The sequence below is a fragment of the Lithobates pipiens genome, unplaced genomic scaffold (genome assembly GCF_037356315.1).
Source record: "Lithobates pipiens isolate NorthernLeopardFrog02 unplaced genomic scaffold, aLitPip1_a1.2 Scaffold_19, whole genome shotgun sequence".
Classification (NCBI taxonomy): Eukaryota; Metazoa; Chordata; class Amphibia; order Anura; family Ranidae; genus Lithobates; species Lithobates pipiens.
The window spans coordinates 94993468-94999467 of record NW_027507764.1 but is presented as its reverse complement, the minus strand read 5'-3'; positions in this window follow the sequence as shown (position 1 = coordinate 94999467).

Here is a 6000-nt window from a genome sequence, read left to right as displayed (position 1 = left end):
GAGTGACAAAGTGCCCAAAACCCAAAGTGAAATAGTCCACTTAAAAGTATTTTCGGTAAGAAGGGTAACTCCTTAAATTGATATCAATAAAACGTGCAGTCCTCCTTCACCAACACACTGTGCTGATCACCAGTAACAATGCACGCTTACCAGAAGAAAGCATGTAAATGTTCACAAAATATGTCACTTAGTCTGCCGGATGGATCACAGATTCCCCACCAACTTTGACTGGAACTTCTCCCGGAAAAACTCTCAAGTACGCAGATAACTCATAAAATATAAATAAAAAAATCTCCCTTAGTGTAAAACTGGCAAGCAGCTTTATTCGTAGTAAAAGCACAAAAATACTCACAAACAGAAGTCAAATAACAGCGTGTCTGCTGGCCGGCAATTGAGCACCCGTTCGCTCAGAGATCACGTGACTGCGCAGTAGTTAGGCCTTTACTTTATATCGTTTTGATAAAGGAGATTGTATAATCAAATTGTAATGTGTAGTGCCAGGTTAAATAAAATAAAATTGCAGTGACTTTTTACTTGGCCTCTTGTTCCTACAGGGTAATGCTGGGTAATTAGGCAGGTCTTTTATTATAATGGTAAGTTATTAAACAAAACCATGTTTTCAGCCATACACAGTCTGTTTAGTTTTTCTTCCACTCCATCAGGAAAAGCTGCAGATTTCAGTGCCTCCTCATTATGTCCAAGTGACACAGATGGAAAAGTGCCCAGCATTATGCAGACCACAGCAGATTCTGTGCTGCTAGGAATTGGCAGCAACTAGAACATATCCAGTTTGCAAAACAAACATGACCCTACAGAAGTGGGGCACATCTTAATGCTTAACAAATAGTTGCTAGGGCACCGTGGCATTGGTGAGCTGTGCCAAGATCAGATGTTGCGGAATTTGTCACAAGTGAATGATATGCATGATACAGGAAGGGCTGAATGGGACTTTATTTATAGCATCTGCTTAATGTCCTGGCTTGGGCTGCCGAGAATGTCTAATTACCTCGTTACCTACCAGGCTTACCAGAATCCCAGGCAGTTGTGTGGAATACCTTCAGCGGGATTACAGTGCTTTGTGATGAACTCTACCGGATGGGGTCATCCCTGGTAATTACTAGCTAATGTCTCATTTCCAACTTGTATTAAAAGGTTATTTCACTGACAATGACCTACAGTACGCCAAGCTGTGTTATCAGACATAATATTTTCTCCATGATCTCAGATGTTTAAGGGTCATTCCACCAAAAAAGGGATATTTTTGTTTTAGATTGAGTCTGATGAGTTGAGCTAGCCCCTGTCTGAGATTTTGCAACACATGAGATTTCAGTTACAGGAAATTAAAGGAAATTTATGTTCACAGCATGCTTGCATTTTATAACATCAGCATTGTAGTAACAATACAAACAATAGGTACATTTGACAATCCAATATTACTTAATACTAATTAATCAATTATAATTAATAGTAATAGTAATTAGTAGTAATAGTAATATTACTTACGTGAAAAGTCTCCCTATCGGGTTGTGACTGTTGCCTATCTGTCAGCCATCTCTTTCCACAATATCCTGGATTCCCTACATGCTTTGCAGGTTCTCCTCTACTCCATCCCTCAGCACCACTGCAGTACAGAAGGCAGGTTCTATGAAATGTGTGCCTAATCACACAAGGGCATAGTAAATGCGTGGCACAGAATTCAAGGAAGTAAATGTGAGGGGATCTCCACAAGGAAAGTTTAAAAATGTCAAGATCATTTAGATTCATAGAAATAGGGTAGAAACAAATTAACTGTATTTTGGAAATTAATATACAGTTTTACATTTTGACTATAGATATGCTTTAATAAGAAAGACTTTTATTGAAGAAGTATGAAACATATTTTTCTGAAGAAAGGAAGGGAGTACCCAAAAGTACCCTAATTGGGCAGGTGGTAAAGTGAAATTAGTGCAATCAAATAAGCAAAAAAAAGTTCAATAGATGGTATCTTCCTCCACTAACACCTGTCAAATATCTTACTCACCAGATGACATCAGAACGTACTGACGAAACACTCCGGGTCCTGTGAACCCAATACGCCACTTCCACTCTTTGCTGGAAGGCAGTTTAAGCGGTACGGCTTCCCTGCTTCCTGAATAGTTTGTACCGCTATATGCTATGGATTTTAATAGTTTTAAATAAATGATCGTGATGTACTTCAAACATAAGTTGATATCATAGATTCATAAATTCATAAACAATGTGCATAAGTGAACCAAAAGTCCAATATAGTCTAAATGTCCAATCAAATAAGCAAAAAAAAAGTTCAATAGATGGTATGGATATCTGTCAGAAATGTCCATACAGTTACAATAATAAAAATTATTTGTAATAAAGTTGAATCTTCAATGATCTTTGTAACAACAATTAGGAGTGATTATGTATCTTCCTTCACTAACACCTGTCAAATATCCTCCTCACCAGATCGACATTACACCCATTACAGGTAGTCAAGGTATACAAGATAAGCAACCAATGGGGGGGTACCTCCAGACTTGGATCGTGCCGTCACCACTCCAGACATCCGTAGGGTAATGTGGAATGGAAACAAACTTGATGACGTTAGAACGTACTGATGAAACACGCCGGGTCCTGTGAACACAGTACGTCACTTCCACTCTTTGCTGGAACGCAGTTAAAGCGTTACGGCTTCCCTGCTTCCTGAATAGTTTGTACCGCTATATGCTATGGATTTTAATAGTTTTAAATAAATGATCGTGATGTACTTCAAACATAAGTTGATATCATAGAGTCATAAATTCATAAACAATGTGCATAAGTAAACCAAAACTCCAATATAGTCTAAATGTCCCATCAAATAAGCAAAAAAAAGTTCAATAGATGGTATGGATATCTGTCAGAAATGTCCATACAGTTACAATAATAAAAATTATTTGTAATAAAGTTGAATCTTCAATGATCTTTGTAACAACGATTAGGAGTGACTGTGTATCTTCCTCCACTAACACCTGTCAAATATCCTACTCACCAGATCGACATGACACCCATTACAGTTAGTCAAGGTACACAAGATAAGCAACCAATGGGGGGGTACCTCCAGACTTGGATCCTGCCGTCACCACTCCAGACATCCGTAGGGTAATGTGGAATGGAAACAAACTTGATGACGTCAGAACGTACTGACGAAACACGCCGGGTCCTGTGAACACAGTACGTCACTTCCACTCTTTGCTGGAAAGCAGTTGAAGCGTTACGGCTTCCCTGCTTCCTGAATTGTTTGTACCACTATATGTGATGGATTTTAATAGTTTTAAATAAATGATTGTGATGTACTTCACAATGGAAGCTTGTATCCTTTCCACATTACACCACGGATGTCTGGAGTGGTGACGGCACGATCCGAGTCCAGAGGGACCCCCCCATTGGTTGCTTATCTTGTGTATCTTGACTACCTGTAATGGATGTCATGGCGATCTGGTGCGTAGGATGTTTGGCAGGTGTTGGTGGAGGAAGATACACAGTCATTCCTAATCGTGGTTACAAAGATCACTGAATATTCACCTTTATTACAAATAATAGTTTTTTTTTGTTTATTTGGTTGCACATTGCACTTTGTTTATGAATATCAACTTATGGTTCATAATTTGTTAACATGTTAAGGTTAATAATATAGAAAACTTATTTTTCTACATTCAGGTTAGCCACCACCAAATACAATGGGAGAGATTTACCAAAACTGGAGAGTGCAAAATCTGGGGCAGCTCTGCACGGAAACCAATCAATTTCCAGGTTTTATTGTCAAAGCTAAATTGACCAAGCTGAAGTTAGAAGCTGATTGGCTATGTTACGTACCTTGTAGTAGAGCCTGACTTGTAGGAGGAGACAGTGGGACAGTGGCCTTGAGAGCGCAGTGAGGTAGGAGTGCCTGCGAGATCTGTGGTAGCTGGCACAGATGGGTGGATGATGAACCACCAGGAAGGACCGGGATGTGGATGACAGCAGAAGGCAGATACAGGTCAGCGACCCGGTGAGTTGGATGGTGCAGGATCAGTAGCAGGCTAAAGCAGGGTGAGACAAGCCGAGTCAAACACAGGTAATCAGACAGAGCAAGGCAGCAGGCTGGAGCAGGGTCAGGTGAACAGGCAGTGGTTGGCAACAGGATATCAAACAGAAAGTCTATAACAGAGTCAAGACCAGCCGAGGTCAGGATATCAAGTAAATCAGCAGAGCCAAGTCAATACAGGTAATCATGTAGCAGGTCCTAGCACCTATCTACTGTAGGTGGGTGCTACATATGTTTGCCTGCATGTTGTGATGCACACATATTAAAGTGGTTGTAAACCCTTACAACACACTTTGACCTACAGGTAAGCCTAGATTAAGGCTTACCTGTAGGTCCAAGAAATATCTCCTAAACCGTGTATATTTGCCAAAAGACAGGCACTGCTGTCTACGGCGCATGCACCATAGACAGCGGCGCGCAGGGGCACTGAGCGCGGCATCGTCAACGACGAAGATGCCGCGCGTGTCAGCTCCCTTGCGCATGCGCGGGAGTGACATCATCACGGCTTCGCCAAATGACAGCGGGGGAGCAGCGAGTCCCCACTGAGAAGATGGATGCACCGGACTACAGGGGACAGCGGTGACTTCGCTGGCTCCTGTGTCAGGTAAGTGACACATAATGGACTACTATGCAATGCATAGTAGTCCATTATGCTTTGCCTTTGCAGGGAATAAAGGAGGAAGTAAACTCATCAGGGTTTACTTCCTCTTTAAGTGACACCTCTAGATAACCTATATGCTGGCACAATCTTCCCTATGGCTAGCACAATGTTCCTGACAGATGTAAAATGTATGTCCTAGGTTCTTGTAAACAACTACAAATTTTTACAATAATGGTTACTTTGAAGTGAACTATAGGGTTACTTTAAGGGGAACTTCTCCCCCTCAAAAGTTTGACATGCAGTATACCACTAACCAGGTAAAATTATCACCATGACAGTAATAAGACTGCCTTCCTTGTTGGTAAGCTAATTGCCAGCCACCATTTAAAAAAAAAAAAAAAAAACAATAAATAAATAAATATATATATATATATATATATATATATATATATATATATATATATATATATATGTATATATATATATATATTGTGGTAGTACGGAATCTCCAATCCTGGGACCGGGTTTTGGGAACAGCCAGCAGTCTGGCTGGATGATTGCACAGGTGGGTCTTGGGCTTAAAACAAAGCCAACACCATGGTTCTGGGCTCCACCCTCCCGAGGAGTCCAGGCGAGTAAGGGAGAAGAAGTGTGCATGTCTGCACAGGTAGGTCTGTCAGAGCGGACAGAGGGTCCAAGCTTGTGGGCTGAAAAAGAAGCTAGTAAAGAGTGCTGAGGTACTGGGTGTACAGGAACTCTGTTAAAGAGCCAAGAGGGCTGCAGCAGAAGTCTGAGCAGCAGTGCTGCTAAAGAGAGCCAGGTGGCTTGGTATTTTTGGTTCTACGTACATTATTGCTGTGGAAAGCTGAAACCCCTGTGTGGGCAACTATTTTGTTATCGGACTTTTCTTTCTTTAATAAAAGTGGGCCTACAAGCCCTTAAAACTGCATATCTGGCGTGGACTCCGCTCACTGGTAAGCTCTACCTTTAAGCTAAAATAACCCCCAAATATTACAAGTGGTGTTCGAATGCGGGCAGAAGACGGTGGAATCCGGGTCCTTGCTCGACAGTAAGTTCAAGTCAGGAACTATCGGCTGTGTGTGGAAGTGCAGCCAGGCAAAAGGCATTGCGTGTTGCAGGTGGTGTACCTGTGAATGAAAAGTCAAAAATTATTATTTTTTTCTTGCTATGAACTGTGTTTGTGTGCATGAGACAGCACAATCAGTGTGTGCAATGTGCAGGTGAGGAAAGCTTGCATGAAGAGAAAAGCAACTTGCTTTAAAAGAGACACTTTCATTTTCTTGGACTGTTTAAAGTTGTTCTGGAGTCTCTAAGTATG